This window comes from Sphaerodactylus townsendi, linkage group LG14 (assembly GCF_021028975.2).
Source record: "Sphaerodactylus townsendi isolate TG3544 linkage group LG14, MPM_Stown_v2.3, whole genome shotgun sequence".
Lineage (NCBI taxonomy): Eukaryota > Metazoa > Chordata > Lepidosauria > Squamata > Sphaerodactylidae > Sphaerodactylus > Sphaerodactylus townsendi.
This window is the reverse complement of record NC_059438.1, coordinates 23438891-23456889: the sequence shown is the minus strand read 5'-3', so window position 1 is coordinate 23456889 and position 17999 is coordinate 23438891. Positions and strand designations below refer to the sequence as shown.

General features: G+C 45.8%; 1 protein-coding gene across 3 annotated transcripts in view; it reads right to left on the bottom strand.

Annotated features, from left to right (window-relative positions):
- Positions 1–9129, bottom strand: part of LOC125443776 (BTG3 associated nuclear protein) — a 172179-nt gene extending 163050 nt beyond the window's left edge. For 2 of the 3 annotated variants that reach the window (XM_048516084.1, XM_048516086.1), the window contains exon 1: positions 9032–9129. The gene's annotated coding sequence lies outside the window, so the exon portion shown is untranslated. The remainder of the gene's footprint in view (positions 1–9031) is intronic. The other variant, XM_048516085.1, reaches the window with a different exon arrangement.
- Between the last annotated feature and the right edge of the window lie 8870 nt (positions 9130–17999).

Below are 17999 nucleotides of genomic sequence, written 5' to 3'. Positions count from 1 at the left end.
TCAGCTGCTGCACAGGCTCTAGGCCTGGGGTCTCTTCATTTTATGTCCCTCTTATTCATAAGTACACACTGAATGAGGGTGGGCACAGAGGGAAATGTGTCTTTTTATCACTTTTCAACCACTCTCATTGCAAGCACATCCAATGTAGTCTCAAGCACAGTCACACTCTACTAAAACCTCTGAGATTGCTCCCTGCAACCCTTTAAGATCCCTGGTAGTCTATGAGTTCCTCTTGACTATTTTGTCTGTGGGCAAGGACCCAGAGAGATGGTGGCCACCACCTCTGCAATACATGAAAGCCCAAGGCTCTTTTAGGAGCGCTGCAATGCACTCCTTGGGGTGTGACTTTGAATGAACGTGATGAATGGTGCAAAGGATCCATTTTGGGGATTATTATGTTTCATTGTTCGCACGTAAGGACACAATCCAAGTCACTTTTAAGGAGTCTTTAGCCTCCAGTAATTTCAACGTGAAAGACAAAGTTGAGCACATGAAAATCAATCGGACTCCGAAGTGCTGACACTTAGCAGGATTCTGCCCTCAGTTTTTAGCAGCCTAATTTAGGGTTGACTTTTTGTTTGTACTGTAAGTCATACCAAAGAAGATTAAATAACTCCGCCTAAGAAACGACGGATTCTTACAGGTTCTCTTTGTCAGCACAAAATGAGATTTGGAAGCTGCTCGGGTTTGAACTAAATCAGGTTTCAATCTCTGGTCCCCAGAGATCCCACAGTTCGGCTCCTGCAAGATTCAGTTCCAGTCGCAGCCCTCCGCTCTGGCTCTACAGCCAAACATTTTTCAGCACCGTCCCCCCGGAGTTCCCTGTCAGGGATTGTTAGAGATCTTATTAAAGGAAATCTCTAGACTCCAAAAGCTGAATTAAAATCACTGGAGCAATCCACATCTGTATTTCCCACAGTCAGAGAAAGAAGGGGAAAAGACAGGCAAGGGCAAGCAGCCTAGGGTTTTTTTTAATACCTAGAGAAAAGGATACTGGCTGGATAAACCCCAAGGTTGCCAGGGGAAATGGCTATTTATCATTAACCCTCAGTGCTGAATCAAAACCAGCTACGCATGACCGTTTCTCCTTTTTCCTGTCTTCCGCTTGAATATAGGAATGCAATTAAAAGAGGCAGGTGGAGCGCAACTCAGATGCACACGCCGCTGTGCTAGCGAGGCCTGCAGGCCAGCCAAGGCAGCAGCTGCTCATTGCAAAAAGTATGCACTCTGAATTCTTCCCAACGAGGACACCACACGGTATCGGAGCTGTTTACTCAAAACACTTCTGCTGCCAAGAGAGATTCATTTGAAATTCGGATCACCGTGAAAACTACAATGATTGCATTCACTGTGGCGAGGTGCCCGAGAAACCTGGCAGGAGATTTGGGGCATGTGGTTGCCATTTCTATCATTCTGGCAAATTAAGTTTGCCATTTCTCAGAAGTCCTGGGAACTGGCCAGTCTTAACATAATAAAACAGCTGCACTAGGATTACTGTTTCATAATGTCACTAACTGCAAACACTATTGAAAGCCCAGCCCTGTGCTTGAAGAAAGGAATCTTTCAACCCGCGCATTTAAAAAGGACAGAATTAGTCAAAATCTTGTTTTTCTTACTTTTAATCGTCTTTCCCCAGTAAGAAATCAAATTCATGTGTAAATTTCATAAAAAATAAATCTAATGATACTTAACCTGTTGCCCATGGATACCACAGAGGCTTCCACTGTAGTGAAGAAGAAGAAGAAGAAGAAGAAGAAGAAGAAGAAGAAGAAGAAGAAGAAGAAGAAGAAGAAGAAGAAGAAGAAGAAGAAGAAGAAGAAGAAGAAGAAGAAGAAGAAGAAGAAGAAGAAGAAAAGACGAAGGAGGAGGAGGAGGAGGAGGAGGAGGAGGAGGAGGAGTTTGGATTTATATCCCCCCTTTCTCTCCTGTAACGAGACTCAAAGGGGCTTACAAGCTCCTTTCCCTTCCTCTCTTCACAACAGACACCTTGTGAGGTAGATGGGGCTGAGAGAGCTCCAAAGAACTGTGACTAGCCCGAGGTTATCCAGCTGGCATGTGTTGGAGTGCACAATCTAATCTGATTCACCAGATAAGCTTCCATAACTGAAGTGGTAGAGTGGGGAATCAAACCCGGCTCCCCAGATTAGAGTGCACCTGCTCTTAACCACTAAACCATGCTGGCTTACACTGAAGGCCAAACTACATGTTACAGTGCCCACAGGTCTGACCCATGGATACCACCAATTTAGAGGTGAACTTCAGACATTTAAAAATGCAGGAAGAGTGCAATCTTAATCAGGGCTACAGCATGGTGGGACTAGGCAATTTTGTGTTTGTGTCCTCTTGGTGATTTGAAAAGATGTGAAGGAGGCAAGAGCTTCTGGACCCCCCCCCCCCCACACACACACACACACTGTAAACCCAACCAGTATTTAGCTCTTAAGGCATTTTTATATGGGCTGGGTTTAGCTCTAAAATGGCAGCGTCTACGGATCAGATCTGGATGCTGTAACATCTAGTTTGGCACTAATTGTTTGACCAGCATTGAGGGACTGGAAATATTCTCCAACAATTTTTGTCTCAACAGCTCTCTCACTTTACAAACTAAACTGTAAAAACATTTTGTCTAGCTAGAATAAAGCAATGCCAACACTTGAACCCAAACATTTCAACACCTTTGTCCAAAAATGTGCACTTAAAGCCTGTCACTCATTCTAATGGAGACACTTGTAAACTTTTCCCCCCAATATTTGAAGTGTAATATTTGGCTGTTCCGATCACCTTCCGATTCATTTTTCCTCTATCAAACATGTCTTTGGTGCTGTAGTAATTTCTCTCCAAAACACACATCCCTTGCCAATATTTTAAAACATCTGGACAAGTTCAAGCTCATAAATCTAGTGAAAAGTTATGAAAATTTTAACACAGAGTTGTCACGGCAACTAGTTTTCCTTCCTCGGGCACTTCCATCCTTTGGTAGCCTGTTGTCCCTGTGTCCAACTCTGACGTGAGGAGCTAACAACACTCTTTCACAAGACTTCCCCTCTGCGATTTGTTCTAACTTTATAAACCTCAAATTTGACTCCCACCTCTGGCTCCGTTGGCAGCTACATCTGAGCCATCTCGGGCTAGCCCACTGCTCCCTAACCAATTACATCATATGTCAATGTACTGTAACATTGATTAAGAAGAATAACATAATAAGAAGCAGCCGATGAGTAAGAGGAGGTCAACCACATGGTAAGCGGGAGACATGTCAGCCCCACCGAGGGGCCTGAGGCGCCACTTTTAAAGCCAGAGTTAGCCAGGAAGCAAAACCTCAAAAGGATTCCAGTTGGAAAAAGAAGCGCCAGCTGGGTCAGCCTCTCCCGAAAACTGCAGAGAAACTTGACATGTAGAAATCTAGCATTACCACAACTGGTAGGTGAGGAGGGTACTAGAGGAAGCATATTGTCGAAGGCTTTCACGGCCAGAATCACTAGGGTGTTGTGGGTTTTCTGGGTTGTATGGCCAAATTCCAGTAGCATTTTCTCCTGATGTTTTGCCTGCATCTGTGGCTGGCATCTTCAATGGAACTGACGGTAGTAAGGCAAGTACTTGCTTAACTACCATCAGATCCTCTGAAGATGCCAGCCACAGATGCAGGCGAAACCTTAGGAGAAAATGCTACTGGAATACGGCCATACAACCCAGAAAACCCACAACACCCTCATCATTAGGGCTTTTTTTTAAAAAAATTATCCTCTCTCATTCAATATAACTGAAATGTTTCTATCCTGCCTTTCTTCTTTCTAGAACAGGGGTAGGGAACCTGCAGCTCTCCAGATGTTCAGGAACTACAATTCCCATCAGCCTCTGTCAGCATGGCCAATTGGCCATGCTGGTAGGGGCTGATGGGAATTGTAGTTCCTGAACATCTGGAGAGCCGCAGGTTCCCTAACCCTGTTCTAGAATGAAAGTCTATTTCACGGTTCTTGGCACACACAGGCTGAAAAAAATGTGTGAAACACATCCTGGATCACCCCAGATATTTAAAATGTGAGCTTGGTGCTCAAAAATGGCAGATGTTCTCTCAATTGCTTATTGTTCACAAGTATTGGAAGTTGGCTCTTGGGGATGTAAATCCTTCTGTTTGCTATGAGTAGCACACTGTAACAGCCCCACCCAATCAATTATTCCATGTTCCCAAACTAGCTCAATCTTGTCAGATCTTGAAGGTTAAGCAAGATTGTTCCTGGTTAGAACCTGGATGGGAGATTGCCAAGGAAGGCCAGGGTGATAACACAGAGAATTCCTTTAACGGCACCATAGCGTCTGGCGTGCAGGGGGCTCCTTTCTTATTCCTTGGAGGAAGAGCTTTTTCCTGCGCCATTTTCCTGATTTGGATCAGTAGTACTGTGGGGGCATAGGGACTGGTAGAATGAGGTAGTTGAACGGACTGCTACATATTCAGAATGTAGGTGGTGAATTTCAATACTGAATGTTCCTTCTTGTCAAAAGCTCCAGGCAAGCAGAAAACTAGCATCAGGAGGGAGAAAGAGTTCATCCCCTCTGTATGATAGCTGTGTCGGTTTTCTAATCAGATCCCAACATGTGATACTCCATATGCAGTCTTAAGTGGTAAATCCATTCAACCACCCCAGGTCTCTGCCACCTCTATTTCTTCTCTTGCATGACATGTTAACCAGAACTAGCTCTTTGCCTTCACTGCTTAGCCTTTCAGGCAACAACACATGTGCCCTGTTTTTGTTACTCTATAAAACAGCAAATCCATTTCAGTCCTATGCAGAAATCAAAATAGCACATGATTCCTGCTAGCTAGCAGAGGCCTTTGTGTCTGCATTCCACACTGTACAGAAATGCAAGAAACGGAAGAACAGCACACAAACCTGGCCTCTGGAAGCACATATTATTGGTCAAAGAGAAGGTGCCAGAAGCTAAGTTCCAAAGCAGAATACATTAAAGTGAGCAGGTCAGCTGCTCTGCTGACTGCCTTCACTACAAACCCCTGAATACTGAAGAATGAGATGCAACACCTGCAAAACCTCAAGTGCTCTGTGCATCTGTGCTTAAGTTAAATGTACAACCACCTTTTCCTAGGACTATTCAGTGAGCTAGCCAAAAAGGTGCCAGGATGGTAGCTAAGGGGAAACCACAGGCCCTTCTCAAGTTTGTGTATGAACAAGCCCGCATATTCCTTGAGTCTGTTTGTAGCCTGCAAGCACTCTGGGCAGCAGATATGCCTTTCTGATATCCCATACAGTGCCTAGCACAGTCCTGGCAACAAATAAATAATTGGGAGGAGGATGGAGGTAGCAATATTTTGTTGAATTGTTTATATGTTCAGAGGATGAATAAAACATTATGCCACTTGAAAGAGCCTCAGCATGAACAGAGGAAGAGCTGTATCCAGGGTACGTGAACACAGACTTTTCTGGGTTTGTCAGAACCAGCTGCACTATGGAGTGCAGAGTTCTGAATACACAAACAGTGGCCTGTACATGCAGATATAACAGGTGGATATAAAGTACAAGAGGTGTAGCTAATCCTTTATTTACACAAATGAAAACTGTTGTTTCATCATAGCAACCTCCACCAAATCATCAGCTGCAAGTGTGAATATTGTCAGCTTAACACTGAGAGCATGCAAGCAGAAAGGAAGTCAGTAGTATGTGGCATCTATCCTCTTACCACTCCCCAGTTTCCGTGTTCAAATGCAGATAGGCAGCAAGTTTCTCTTCACTGCATGGCCAGATGTTACAGCCGCCCAGTTCCCACTTTCTACATGACAATTAGCTGCTTGTTTGCTATTTTTGAAGCACCTCCTGTGACTGTGTATTCCCCTGTTAGCCCTTTAGACTCCAGGGCTAACAGCTTCCACATATATAACGCCTGTAAATGACCAGGAACAAACACGGTGCTTGTTTCATGACTCCAAGTAGCACAGAACTGGGAGGCTTGGCAGGGGACCAATTGTTTATCTCTGCCCACACTTTTTGACCAAATGTTTAGACATTCACACAGCAAAGGAGAAAGTAGTATTTTTCAGCAGTTAACATTTCCGCAAGTCAAATTACTTGAAATATTTAGACAGAGTTTAAATATGCAGGTATTTTTAGAATACTACAGAAAACAACCCATCATATGAAGGATAATGAAGTTTGTCATCTTTCTTGATGGAGCAGATACACCAGCGGTTGCTGCTTCTCTTTCAAACCAGGATGCCAGTTAACAGCAGGAAGATGTTATTTTTTTAAATTAAACACTGCTTTTGTTCTGTAACTTCATGAGTCTCAATTACAATAATTACCATCTTTGAAAAGAATAGTGAGTCCATGAGGAGAAGGGCGGCATATAAATGAAACAAATTATAACACTTTACCAATTAAAAGTCATATGAAAGACACATGAGATCAAAAGATGATGCTTACTATTAGGTACAAAATAATTTTTATTATATGAAGATCAAGGCAATGAACTGGGAAAAGGATGACCCTGGCCCAGTGCTGGTAGTTCACTACAGCCGATCAGAGGAAGATCTCAACAAAGATGGGATTTCTCCTTCTAGTGCTCTCTTGCAGCAGAAAAGCAGGGACCAAGAAAGAGGGCTGAGCACCTATCCTGTGGATCGCAATTCAGTCCACAGAAAGACAAAGAATGAGGAGCTCCAAAATACACCAGCCCTGCTTCACAGTCTTCTGCCATCTCAAATATCTCCAAATGCTAGATGAAGTTACTGTTTTTATGCTGCCAAGAGCTTACTCGCTCACACTTCCAAAACATCATTTCAACACTTTAGCCATATGCCTAATCTTTTTTTCCACTCCAAGTTAATAAAGATGACCCTTCCTGTTTCTTCACCTACTATCTTTGGCTCATTCCGCACATGCAGAATAATGCACTTTCAAACTGCTTTCAGTGCTCTTTGAAGCTGTGCGGAATGGCAAAATCCACTTGCAAACAGTTGTGAAAGTGGTTTGAAAACGCATTATTTTGCGTGTGCGGAAGGGGCCTCAGTTACTAAGTTTACATACAAAGACATTGACCACATACTTAAGAATAACACAATGCCTTCCTCTTTCTCCCCAAGTAGGGAAAGGGACCTAACTTTTTCTGATGTTACGAAGTCAAGCACAACATACACAGATGGTTCTGCTGCATGAACAAATAAACAAACAAAACAGGTCCTTTACATGCAACTCTAACCCCTTAAGAAACATACACAAGCCACCAGGCACAACCTCTCTACGCAGACATACAAAATTGCCTGTGTGGTATCATAAAGGACTAAAACTGCACACATTTGAGAAATGTGGCAGACAAGCTGCCCTCTCGTGCTATAAGTTTGATGCATCTTGCAGCTAATAGGAAGGCGGGAGGGGGTCACATGCCCAAGATAACACCAATCACCACTTTGGGGACAGCAAATTTTCCTCCAGGCCAGGAATCATAGCAGTTTTTTGCCATCTTCTAGGCATGGAGCAGGAGTCACTGGGGTGGGGGGTAGTGAATTTCCTGCACTGTGAAGGTGACTGGACTAGATGATCTTGGAGGTCTGCTTGTTTGTAAGTGATGTTTTAATCTTAACTGGTTTTCTCTGCCCAGCTGTATTTTTCTACTTGTAAAAATATTAATCAGTTATGTCTGGGAGACAGAGGGACAAGGGACCACAGGTGATTGTTAGAATAAGGACAGGACTTTTTAAAAATCGATGCTCACTAATGATACATGCTTAAATTTCACAACCTGCTGAAGGTCTTTTAAAATAACAAATTTGGTTCCTTTTAATTTATTTTCATTTTGTATTGCAGTTTCTTACAACTGTAAGCTGCTTTTCAGCACTACCATGAGCAGAGTAAGATGAAACACCACAGAAGCCACAATGGGCTCCTTGTGAGAGGAATGCTGTAGGGGAAAAACCTAACAATAAATTAAGTAAATCATTACTTCATTATGAACAGCAATTTTTAATAGATCCTTAAAATAAAATAAACTATGGAGGTTTTTTTTCCAAAAATGATGTTTAATTTATTAACCAGACTGTATTATTGTAACAGACGCCTGAGCTAGTGCAGAATATGGCTGACCGCTGCCTTGGGCCAGGACCATAGCACCCCATTTTTGAGGAGTCTTTATTGGCTTTCGATGTGCTATCAGGTCCAATTCAAAGTGCTGGTACTAACCTCTATAAAGCCCTAAATGGCATTGGTCTTGGGTACTTGAGAGTATGGAGCCGCCCATATATTCCTGCCCAGGCACTGAGATCAGAAGGGGGGTCCGTCTGGTTGTCCCACCCTCTTGGGAGGTGAGGCGGGAGAGGAAGTTTGGAGGGCCTTCTCAACAGTGGGCCATGCAATATGGAAGCCCCACCACCACCATCACCACCATGCGCCTACTCGCCTAGAGTTTCAGAATCTGGTAAAGACTGTCCCCTTCACTTGGGCGTGTGGCTGACCCTCCCCACTGGGATGGGGGGCCTCGAGGTGTCCTGTACACTCCTCTCTTTGGGGGGGGGGGTTTGGAGCTTTGGTTGCTTTAGCGTTTTAGGATTGGTTTTTATTGTATGGACTTTTACTATGGCTTTCACTGCAACCCACTCTGAGACTGTAGTAAAGGGAAGGATACAAATCAAAAAAATTCCCCCTCCCCAGCACAATTTAGAACTGAAAGCCGCCTGAAACGTCAAAAACCAACCTTCAGTCAGATAGTTAAACTAAACAAGCGACTGATTATTCATTAGTAGTTGACATGAACCCCTATGGTGTCAATAGGGAGGCCGCGCCTGCGCACCACGGCCCCTGCCGGGCGCCTCCTGCCCCTCCCGCACAGAGAGAGAGAGAGGGGAGCGAGAGGGGCGGGGCGAGATTCAGAAGCCCCGCCCCTCGCCTCCCCCGCCCGGCGGGCGGCCCAGCCGCGCTCAGGAAACCCGAGCGGGGCTTTGTCGTCGTGAGGGAGCCGCGCCGGAGCCCTCCGGGAGCCCCGGCCGAGGAGCTCGACCCGAGCCGACCATCCGCGGGGGAAGCGAGGTTACCGTTTGCCTTGCCGAATTCTCGTGGTGTTTGGTCGGGCGGCTGCGATAATGGCGTCCTTCCTCGCGAGAGATCCTCTGGATTCGCTAGTGCGCAGGCGCGGCGACGCTCCGCCGTCTGCTGCCTCGAGAGGCTGCGCAGGCGCAGAGAGGAGTACCCTGTCGCCGGCCGACCGCTTCCTTCCAGTCCCTTCGTGCCGACCAATCCAGACCCGGTACCTGAGCCCCGATACTACGAATCCCAGGGGGCTTTGCGCGCGCCGGCCTCCTCCAGACTCTGGCCGTTCTCTGGGTACACTGGGAGATGTAGTTCAAAGGAAAAAGAAGTTTCGGGGTTGAGGCATGCTGGGAAATGTAGTTAGCCTGGGTGCGGCGCGTGGCGGCTTCCAAGAGAGATGTTGCTGCAGTGCCTCTCTCATTCCACGCGGGGGCGCAATTGTTGCAGAGTTAGAAAACGAGACAAAAATGTGCTTAAATCAAAGAGACTTTAAGCAACTTAATCAAACAAAAGCCACGCGCAAGTTTCCCACTTTTCCAGAACTGCTAATCGTGCTGGATGTTAAAACACAAAAAAGGGTGAGGAAAAAGCTGTTTCGGGCCTTGATCTTAAAGGCACCTGTTGTAGGATTACCCTGTAGGTGAGAACAAGTCAGAGGGAGCCATTATCGGGATGTCTTTTTAGGGTTTCCAGCCTCCAGGTGAGGCCTTGAAATCTCCCAGATTCTTAACTGATTTCCAGGGGACACATATCAGTTATTATTATTGTTGCATCAACATGTGAACTGAATACTTGATTCCTTCTAGAGCCTTCACCAGTTTAGGTTGCCTTTTTGTTCAAAGGCAAATTTAAAAGCTGCTGTGTATAATTTAGGGTAAAAATTAACCACCTGTGCACACAGTTCTGCAACTATTTGTACCCCAGCACAAAGGTTGTGCTGCATGAAGAGTGATCAAAATAGTAGAAAATAGTAGATACTCGCCCTCTTTAGCCATCTTCTGTAGAATAGGCTGTTTCTGCAGTCCAAATAGCAACTGGGAGATTAGCAAGCTAATAAGTCCGGCTTTCATATAGCAATTGTAGAGGGCTCCAAGCACATCACCCACAGAAGCTCTGTTGATCCCATGGCAACCCTGGAGAGTCCAGATACATCAGCACTGTCATAAGAACATAAGAACAAGCCAGCTGGATCAGACCGGAGTCCATCTAGTCCAGCTCTCTGCTACTCGCAGTGGCCCACCAGGTGCCTTTGGGAGCTCACATGCAGGATGTGAAAGCAATGGCCTGCTGCTGCTGCTGCTGTTCCCGATCACCTGGTCTGTTAAGGCATTTGCAATCTCAGATCAAAGAGGATCAAGATTGGTAGCCATAAATCGACTTCTCCTCCATAAATCTGTCCAAGCCCCTTCTACTGTTTACATTGAACAAACATGTTGATCTCTACAGGACAAAATTAAGGAACGTGAGAAATCACAATATCCAGAAGCTAGTGGGAGAAGGTTTTAATCTTCCTGGATATAATATTACAGACTTGGAAATCACTGACGCGTGGGCAAAACCCATCAGAGGATTTTTCCCCGTCGCCTGACACGACTCGGCAAAGCTGCCAGTCTCCAACAGGCTCTGCCAAAGTGCCCTGGTTGCACCTTCCACCTTTAGCCTAAAAAGCTCTCTCAAGGCTCCAACGGTTTGCTGGCCTTGGTTTAAGACGGGCTGTGGCTTCTAATGAGGACACAGTCAGTCTTTTGAATTCAGCAGAGCCTGCGGCAACGAGCCGCCCAGAGGTGGGATCCAGCAGGTTCTCACAGGTTCCCGAGAGTAGATTACTAATTATTTGTGTGTGCCGAGAGGGGGTTACTAATGGGTGATTTTGCCATGTGATTTTTGCCTTAGTTGTGCCCCTCCTCTCAGCAGTAGCGCGCAGAACTGGAAGCAGTCTAGCAGGAGGTGCACCGGCGTGCGTGGCAGCCTGCGCCTGCATGCATTCGTTTCACGCCCAAGGACCGGCACAGCGGCTGCGTCCTTGCCACGGCCCCGCCCAGGAATGCCCTGCCCCCGGAATGCCTGGCCACGCCCCCGTCATTCCTCGCCCAGCCCCATTGACGCTACGCCACAGTTTGAATCCCACCACCATGGGAACCTGTTACTAAAACTTTTGGATCCCACCACTGGAGCTGTCTCTAGAAGGACTATGGGAGGGGCTGTGGCTCAGCAGAAATGCCTCTGCTTTGCATGCAAAAGGTCCCCAGTTCGATCCCCGGCAGCTTCATCTAAAAGGATCAGATTCTGGCAGTAGGTGGTTTGAAAGACCTCCGCCTGAGACCCTGGAGCAGTGGTTCTCAACCTGTGGGTCGGGACCCCTTTGGGGGTCGAACGACCCTTTCACAGGGGTCGCCTAAAACTCTCTGCATCAGTGTTCTCCATCTGTAAAATGGATCAATGTTAGGGCTGGCAGTCACCACAACATGAGGAACTGTATTAAAGGGTCGCGGCATTAGGAAGGTTGAGAACCGCTGCAGCCTGGAGAGTTGCTGCCAATCTCAGTAGACAATACCGGTCCTAATAAACCAAGGGTCCCATTCAGCTTCATGTGTTTTGGGGTGTTTACCAGGTATAGCTGAAGCAAAACTGGGCGGCTTCAGAAAGCTCCATGTGAGGGAGAATATAAATAAAATACGGACAGTAGGCACCACACCCAGAAACCATCCGCTAATGAACGTTGCCCACCGTCCACACTACGACGGGTCTATTAAATCGTTTTGGTGTATCCGTTTCTGGCCCTCGGCAAACTACTTGGCTTGAAAAGCAAAAGAAACATGATTTTAAAACTGGTTCTGGAGGGTTTTCCGGGCTGTGTGGCCGTGGTCTGGTGGATCTTGTTCCTAACGTTTCGCCTGCATCTGTGGCTGGCATCTTCAGAGGTGTATCACAGAGAAGAGTCTGTTTCCCACTGTGTCTAAGTGAGAAGGGCCTGGCTCCCAGTACTTAAAAAATAGACTGATGACCCCACCCGCAATACAATGCACTCAACCACACCTTTGCATAGCAAGTCCCACCCAAACAGTTAATGATTGGTTCCCCACCCTGGGACATGGACAATATACCCCACTAAACTTTCCCTTCTCACTTAGACACAGTGTGAAAACAGACTTTTCTCTGTGATACACCTCTGAAGATGCCAGCCACAGATGCAGGCGAAACGTTAGGAACAAGATCCACCAGACCACGGCCACACAGCCCGGAAAACCCTCCAGAACCAGTTGAATCCAGCTGTGAAAGCCTTCGACAATACAATGATTTTTAAAGTTTTTTTTGTTCAATTTGCTATACAAAAACATTACAGCAAGACTTAGGATTCCAAAGCTGCTCTGGCATCGACGGAGAGAAACTGTCCTTCTCTGAGAAGCTGGGGCTTTGTCAGAGCCAAATCCACACGGGAAAAAAGATCAGAAGAAAGGGGAGGTGGGCATCAGCTAACCAGCCCAGCCCTTCCACCAAAACTTATGACCAATGAGAATCCTGTTGAAGGACGGGTTGAAATTTAACTATTTGTTTAGTTTTTTGAAAGGGTGTTCCCCTCTGTGGACAGAATGGGTCATAAACAGAACTGGGTTGTCCTGGGTTATTTTAAGTCTGATTGTTCGTGGCTCGCCATTCCGGCTCTCTGGAGCTAGAAGGCTTGCTCCTTGGGCTACGGATTCAGTGCGAGAGTTGGTGCTGTCCCAAAATGGTATTTCTCGCAAGCAAAAAGGCATTGGATCTAGTATGTTCCAGCAAATGGCTGAAGGCCGTCTGGAGTCAGCGTCCAGCGTCTGTAAGACCGTGTAGCCTGTCCATGTATGCTTATAAAAACAGGTATGCTTCATGTAAGTATCTATATCTATGACCAGGTTTGGTTGAAATGGCATCGTTATTGTATTTTACTCTTTTCAGATTCAGAGATCTTTATTAGGAATATATATTTTACTCGATTTATAGCCCACCTTTCTCACTCAAGGAGGATTGGAATCTAACGGACCTGGATTTGAATCCCTACTCCAGACCTGGGCATTATAAGGCCCACGGGCCACATCTGGCCCACTTGATGACCCTGACTGGTCCCCCTGCCTTGCTGGGGAGCAAGGTGCTTTTGAAAGCCCCGCAGAAGCCGGCAACCAAGGCAAACGGCTTCTGCAGGGCTTTCAAAAGCACCAGTCGATGAAAAAAGTAGGTCAAGGGACTTAAGTCTCCCCACTTGCTTGATTGTCACAGTGGACAACTATGCAGGTAGGTTAAGCCTGTGATTCTGTGTGCCAAATAGTGTTGTATGCAGAACTGTTGCCACTGATTCCAAGTTGATCTGTGCACCTGTCTGTCATTTTTCAGCCCCTATTATGCAGAATTGAGTTCAGCCTTTTGGCCCGGCCCTCCACAATATTTTCTGTTTCTTATGTGGCCCCATGGAAAAAATAATTGCCCACCCCTGCCCTACTCTGTCATGGAAGTGTGCTGGGTGACCTTGGGCCAAGTCATACACACACACACCGCCAACCTAATGCACCTCACAAATGAAGTAAATAAATGCATACTTTTGAGAAAACCAAGAGCATGTTCCTTACACCTGGGTAAAATCCACGGTAAAAGCCAGGAATTTAAGCTGAAATTGAAGTTTTTTAAAAAGGAAGCGGAAGACAGAAGGAGAGAATTTCCAGCAGCCATCAAAAGTGGAAAATTAGAAATAAGAGAAGAATCTGGACCAACATTTTCAACATTCAGTACCTTTCCCCCATTTGCAGCTGCAGAGCATTGAAATTCTTCTCTTCAAAGCTGGTTGGAGTATTAGAGCTCACAATCACTTATTTACAAATTGTCCTCATTGTATTACAGCGATTCAAACCATGGAACGTATATTGCTCGACTGCCCCAAATACGAGGGATCTAGGACCAGACTTTTTTGCTCTTTGTCCTGTAATCTTTCATGAATACTCTGCTGTGGGGAAGATTACGTTTCTACTAAACAATTCCGCCTCTGAGATTTTAACTTTTGTAGCTAGGTTCCTTATAGAAACTTTGAAATGATTACCTGCGATGGTTCTCATATATGGGATACTTGTTTGGACAATGTTGGCTGTTATATGGATTCTATGCCTAATAAAGGTTTATCTATCTACCTACAAATTGTGAGCCCAGAGAAAGCGGTGGCTGGAAAGGTTGTCAGGCAATGATATTGCAGTAATATAGAAGAAGAAGAAGAGTTTGGATTTATTTCCCCCCTTTCTCTCCTGCAGGAGACTCAAAGGGGCTGACAATCTCCTTGCCCTTCCCCCCTCACAACAAACACCCTGTGAGGTGGGTGGGGCTGAGAGAGCTCAGAAGAGCTGTGACTAGCCCAAGGTCACCCACCTGGCGTGTGTGGGAGTGTACAGGCTAATCTGAATTCCCCAGATAAGCCTCCACAGCTCAGGCGGCAGAGCTGGGAATCAAACCCGGTTCCTCCAGATTAGATACACGAGCTCTCAACCTCCTACGCCACTGCTGCTCCAGATTAGATACACGAGCTCTTAACCTCCTGCGCCACTGCTGCTATAGAGGCACATCTGCCCCAGAGGGAATGAAATTAGTGGCAACAGATCCCATTCTCTGCAACTGACCCTGAACGCCAAGGACCATCAATACTGAGAGGTTTTCAGAAGTGGGAATGGGCAACATTGCAGTGGATCAAGAGGGGACACGACTTCAAATGACCCCACAAATGTTAACTACTCAGCATCATCACTTCTGAAAAGTGGAATGCCAGCTTTGAAGCCATACTGTCCACTGGATAAAAGGTCACTCCTCTTGGCAGGAAATCACTCTGCATTTGGTCAGGGGCATTTTTTATTGTTCATCCTGCAATCCCAGATCTACAGGACGTGCCTAGTCACTGGTTCCTATGGTAGCACATAACAGAGTGTCTGACGCATGTGTATCTCTGACAGTGTTTTTCCAGTTTCTGCCCATTTCAAATATTTTCTTTTAAAAACGTCAACAGCCTGAATTACTTTACTTCTGCTGTGTAACTAGAGTTTCAACTAAAGTTTCATACAGGAAGATTTTGGGCTGTCAAGTTTCTGAGATAGCAGTTGTTACTGTTTATAGTTATTAATAATAATTCCCTTATTGCTGCAGTATCCCGACTTGGTGTTTACAGAGAAGTAAAATCCACTGAGTCTATGGGGAACTTACTCCCAACTCAAAGCCCCAACAAGCCAAGCACATGTATAGGAGCAGCAGTGGCGTAGGAGGTTAAGAGCTTGTGTATCTAATCTGGAGGAACCAGGTTTGATTCCCAGCTCTGCCACCTGAGCTGTGGAGGTTATCTGGGGAATTCAGATGAGCCTGTACACTCCCACACACGCCAGCTGGGTGACCTCGGGCTAGTCACAGCTTCTCGGAGCTCTCTCAGCCCCACCTACCTCACAGGGTGTTTGTTGTGAGGGGGAAAGGGCAAGGAGATTGTAAGCCCCTTTGAGTCTCCTGCAGGAGAGAAAGGGGGGGATATAAATCCAAACTCTTGTTCTTCTATAAGAATCCTCTGTGGATTTATGTTTCCCATTTTACAGATGAGGAGCTGGGGTGGTTGTAGCTTAGTTGCCAACCTCCAGGTGGGGCCTAGAGATGACCCATTGTATCATCCTGCATGTAATCGTAGAAATATCACCCAACTTATGACCTCCTCTTCTCACTGTGCACACCCCAACAGGCTAAACCAGAGAGGGTTTTTTAAAACAAAATACTAGAGAAAACTCTGTGGTGCATTAAAGAGGATTAAAGGCTTAAAGCAGGCAATTTCCTGGTTCAAGTGACGTCCATCCTGCCCAAGAGAGCTCTGCCGACACAGAAAGATGTTGATAGTAAGACAGAGATCCATCAAGAGCGTTCTTTCTCACTGCTATCATCAGCATCAGAGGTTTTTAAAAAGAGGCTGGACGGCCATCTGTCAGGAGTGCTTTGATTGTGTATTCCTGCATTGCAGGGGGTTGGACTGGATGGCCCTTGGGGTCTCTTCCAATGCTAGGATTCTTTAGAGTTTGCAATCGGAGAGCGGCAGGCTCCTGCGTCCAAAGAACTTGCAACCCAAAGTAGCAGTGGGGCAAAGGGTCAACCGAGGCCAGAAACTGACCCATCAACCATTTGTGCACTTGAATGTGCTTATGATGCACACGAGAAGTAAAGAGTTAAGCCGGGGTCTCCAACCTTTTGGAGCTTGTGAGCATTTTTGGAATTTGGACACAAAATGGCTGCCGCACAATGGCAGCGGCTGGAGGCGGAGCCAGTCATATAAAGACAACCACAGCTTACCTTCAGTCACTCCCTGCAAGTGTGGCTACTATTAAAAGCACAAGGACACACCAATACAAGCTGTGTAGTCAGTTGACAACCGGTGGCGAGATTTCCATTCAATATGTTCAGATGTATTAGCAAAAAAACAGGAAGGCGGCTAAACCAGTGGTGGGATCCAAAAATTTTAGTAACAGGTTCCCATGGTGGTGGGATTCAAACTGTGGCGTAGCGCCAATGGGGCTGGGCGGGGCATGATGGGGGCGTGGCCAGGCATTCCTGGGGCGGGGCATTCCTGGGCGGGGCTGTGGCAAGGACGCAGCCGCTGCGCCGGTCCTTGGGCGGGAAACGAATGCACGCAGGTGCAGGCTGCAACGCGTTCCGGTGCACCTCCTGCTAGACTGATTCAAGTTCTGCGTGCTACTGCTGAGAGGAGGGGCGTCACTAAGGCAAAATCACCAATTAGTAACCCCCTCTCGGCACACACAAATAATTAGTAACCTACTCTCGGGAACCTGTGAGAACCTGCTGGATCCCACCTCTGGGCTAAACTATTCAGGTCTGTAGCTTAGGGTTCTTGCATTTCCCGTGCAGATTCAAATATAGATAAATTAGATAATAAACAGAAAAGCCGAATCCTGCCAAAACAAACGATTAAGTTGCAAGGCTGCGGTTTGTAGCAGTTGAGCATGGGAGGAGAAAACAGTCTTCTTTTAGTAACTTCTTAGCTGAGGAGAACAGATTTTTTTTTAAAAAAGAAAAGGAAGCTTTGGGTCAGAAGCATTTGTTTTCTATTTGGATCGTGTTGCCGCAGCAATGGTGCCTGCTCAGTTCTTGACAAAAAAATAATAACCTTTTTGGCAGTAGGGAGTGGCTTTGGGGTTACCAGCCTTGCCTGCATCCAACTGGCAGTCTGTTTGGGTACAGCCTGTTCTCGGGATTTCCCATAAAACGGATCAAAGGTCTCCTTTTTCAAAAGAAGCCAGGGGCATGGTTTTTTTAAGCATCAACTGAAAATACTGATGAGAGCAGATTGAAAGTTTCGAGAGGCATAAGAATAAACTAATTGCAGAGCGTTGTCCTCCCTGATTGTAACCATTATTGTACTTTGAAAAAACCCTGACCTGCCTTTAACAACCGTGAAGTTGTTAAAGGCCTGCCGTGCCGTTCTAACTTGTGTTTATATGTATTACTCCAATGGGAGAATGTAAACAATTTTTCCAAAACATTTGGTTACTGTTTGTAAAATTATTTTTAGATAATTTTTACAAGTAAATTGCTACTCCAGTGGGAGAACTAATTTTTTGAAATCATTATTGTAGCCTGTTGGTACAAGTTTTCTTCATTTTCACAAAAGATAGATCTAGACATATAAAAAGTGGGGAAAGCCAAAGAGAATCCAGGAATGAGTTTAAGGTGGTTAGGCATGTATATAAAGAAAAAAACCCACTGCAATTATAATACTGTTTGGGACCATTTAAAGAAACTAAATCACTAATAATGCTTGTTACTGATTCATTTCTTCTTGCATAGAAGACATAAACATGCGCAGAGGTGTATCTGGGGAAAATGCAGTCTGGTGTAAAATCTGAGTTTTCTGCCCCCCCCTCCCCCCAATGTGGGCAGCCGCCTTCCCCCACCACAACCAAAAGGTTTTTTGCACCAGGTCTTGAA